General features: G+C 31.1%; 1 long non-coding RNA gene across 1 annotated transcript; it reads left to right on the top strand.

Moving 5' to 3' along the window:
- LOC109083316 lies at positions 1–1,491 on the top strand. Its single transcript, XR_002016568.2, has 3 exons — positions 1–115; positions 345–401; positions 1,041–1,491. It is a non-coding gene; the product is annotated as an uncharacterized LOC109083316 (long non-coding RNA).
- Positions 1,492–3,657: the final 2,166 nt, after the last annotated feature.

The raw sequence follows: 3,657 nt of genomic DNA, 5'->3' as shown, positions 1-3,657 counted from the left end.
CTCAGCACTGTATAAAAGAGCCTTACCCTAGCAGTTTACACACACACACCAGCTGCATCTGAGAACTGGGGGAGCCAAGACACCAAAACACTACTGAAGTATCAAGAAGAAACAGGTATGTTGTTGACAGAGTCATTTTAAATTGTTTTACTTTTTTGTACTTTCAGAAATTAGGCTCTGATGGCTGTAGTTTTTCGATAATTGTACTGCATGTTCCACATTTTTGATAACTCTAATAATGATAATGACTGCTTTAACTTTTACAACTAAACATCTGTTTACTACTACAGAATATTCAGTATATGACCAATTTTTCATAACACAAGCACTATTGTCTCCTTTAGGATACGGAAGGCAGAAACGGAGAAAAACCTGAGGAAATAAATGTTCACCAGTAAACGGTAAACTTTACAGCCTACTTTATGTAAAATACTGTATAATATATATTAAGTGAACAAACCTTTTAAACATTTCTTACAGTAAAAAAAACAGTCCAACGTGCTATTTTACAGACTTTCTATATTCTGAGAAGAAGAAGAAGGAAAAAAAAAAGGTTTACATTAGGGGTGTTAAAATGCTGGAATTAATGAATTAATGCATTTATAAGAAAAAAAAACTGTTATAGTTATAATATTTAAAGTGCACAGAGGCAATCTCGGATTACCTGCTCACTTTCTCGACAGGAACAGTAAAACATGCCCTTAAAAGACCTCAGAAAGTGGCTTGTTAATTGCAGTTTTCTTTCTTTAGAACAATTCTTTTAGAATGAAAAAAAAACTTTAAATGAAAACAATATTTCTACAATTAATTTTCATTTAATGGGAATTTTAAAGTAAGAAAAGCTATGCAGTTCGCAGTGGGCTTCCATGAACAATGCAAATCTTGGCCAACTTTCAGAAATGTCATCGGAGCAGATATTTACACCCCTTAAATGCAGCATATTAACAGGATGTTTGTGTTTGAATGAATATGTTTGAATGTACTTTGCGAATTTCTAATACTTTAATGAACAAATGTTTCTCTCTCTAATGTCATAACAGCTTTTCATCTTCAGAAGACTGAAAATGGGAAATGATAACTCGGGTGAAATTAGGGAGCGTAGGAGAGCTGAACAAGCTGAGGCGGAAAAGTGGAGATTCAAAGCAGAAAAACTAGCACTCCAGGAACAATACCAAAGAGTTGAAAATGAGAGAAATATACAGAGAATGAGAGAAGAAGAGAAGAGAAGAATCTACGAAGAGAACAGACTTAAAGAGGAAGAAGAAAGGAAAAGACTTCACATAGAGAAGCAAAATACACAAAAAGAAAACAAGACAGTTAGTTAAACTGTTTCTGCTGGGACATGGTCATCATACAGAAAGATGGGTGCACATCACCGAAAACATTGTGAAGATTTTTCTTCTTCCATACATCTACTGTAAAGCACTTGGCAAACTTTTTGTTTTAAAAGATGCTATCAAAATAAAGTTCTACATCTTATTTTCACCACCACAGAAGAGTATGCATTTTTTCTTTTTTTTTCTTACGTTTTGAATTTTGTTTGACAGGCATGAGAAAGTATCAACAGATTTGTTTAGCCATTGACCTAGGGACTGAACCTGACACACACTTAAAATCATAAACCACAACAGTTTATTACTTGCTGCTGATCAATAAAATCCATTTCAGTTTTTCTTTTCCACAGCCTCTTATTATACTGAAAAGCACTGGAAGTATAGTGCGCACTGCTAAGCACTTGGTAGAAATAGTATCTACTGTAGCACTGAAAATGATTGTGGTTTTTGAAGTAAGTACAAAAGTATTACATCTAATAATTATAAAAATAAAATAAAAATAAATAAAAAGACAGGTGTGCAAATGCATATGCATAGCAGTTTCTGCAAAACATAATGTTTTTTAATGCATAAAGAAACTACATTTTAAAAAATACAACATTTTCCAACATGTTTTTCAACTCTTTTAAATGTCTCTCCTACTGAAGACAAAAGGATATAGAATATGTGTCTAAAATTTATTTCACACATGCACACAGCAAGTGCCACTGAATCAGGGGTATCGTTAAACCCTTTTTAATGGGGTACGAGCCCCAGTACTGTTAAATTTTTTTGTCTGACAATGAGATTACACTGACCTGACAATCATTTACCCTAATAATACTGTTTTCTGTCTGCTGAATTGGCTAATTTTTCAAATCAGAAAAAAGCCAAATGAGATGAATAAAAAGTCGATGAATAAAAAGTGAAAAAGAACAGCATTTATTCAAAATGTAAATATTTACTATCACTTTTTTCATAAATATAACATATCTAACATATCAAGTAATAATATAATAATATTTCACAATACTGCTTTAGTGTGGTTTTGATCAAATAAACTCAGCCTTGATGAACATAAGAACCCTCTTTAAAAACAAAAAATCTTAACTGATCCCAAACTTTTGAAAGGTTTTGTATATTTTAAAATGTACTTTGTTCCTGGGATGCAAAGCTGAAGGGCACATTAAATTCATCAAAGGTGACAGTAAAGACATTTAGAATGTTACAAAAGATTTCTATTGCAAATAAATGCTGTTCTTTTAACTTTTCTTCATCAAAGAATCCTGAAAAAATCTATCATGGTTTCAACAAAAATATTAAACAACATAACTCTTGGTAACACTTTATTTTACGGTGTCCGTTACAGATGTTACATGTACTTCATACAGTAGTAATAATGATAATTTATGCATAATTACATGCAACTAATCCTAAACCAACCCCGCATCCTAACCCTGACCATATAGTAAGTACATGTAGTTAATTAATATTACTCAGTACTTAAAAGTATAATCACACTGCAACAAGAACACCGTAAAGTGTAACCCAACTGTTCAACTATTCCAAACTTCTGATTGGCAATGTAAATTTTTTAATAAATGTAATAATAATGTAATACTATTAATTTAAAGGGATACTCCACCCCAAAATGAAAATTTTGTCAATCACTTACCCCCATGTTGTTCCAAACCCGTAAAAGCTCCATTCGTCTTTGGAACACAATGTAAGATATTTTGGATGAAAACCTGGAGGCTTGTGACTGTCCCATAGACTGTCAAGTAAATAACAGTGTCAAGGTTCATAAAAGGTATGAAAGTCGTCGTCAGAATACTCCATCTGCCATCAGAAGTGCAATCTGCAATATCAGACAAACAGAAACATTTGGAAAAGTGCTTGTAGTATATAAACATTAACAAATCATTATTATTGATTATTGTCCAGCAGTTATCTGATTTCTAAGCCAGTTAAAAGCTAGAAATTTAGAGAAAAAATAAAGTTGCCTAATCAAAAGTTTTTGAACAGTAAAACTGTTTTATAAATAGTTTTTTAATGAAGTCTCTTCCAAACACCAAACCTACATTATCCAAAGTAAAACAAAAGAAAAAAATTAAAAAATATAAATATTATTAAAAATAAAAATAACCTATTTCAATATAAACATACCCTAAAATTTAAAATGTAATTTATTGTGATGATATTCTTATTTGCTGCTCAAAACACATTTATTATAATGATTATTAGATATATTTTTTTATGTTTCTTTGATGAATAGAATGTTCAGAAGAACAGCATTTATCTGAAATAAAAATCTTTTGTAAAATTCTAAATGTCTTTATCATCA

This window comes from Cyprinus carpio, chromosome B2 (assembly GCF_018340385.1).
Source record: "Cyprinus carpio isolate SPL01 chromosome B2, ASM1834038v1, whole genome shotgun sequence".
NCBI lineage: Eukaryota > Metazoa > Chordata > Actinopteri > Cypriniformes > Cyprinidae > Cyprinus > Cyprinus carpio.
The sequence above is the reverse complement of the archived record's forward strand: the minus strand, read 5'-3'. Positions and strand labels throughout refer to the sequence as shown.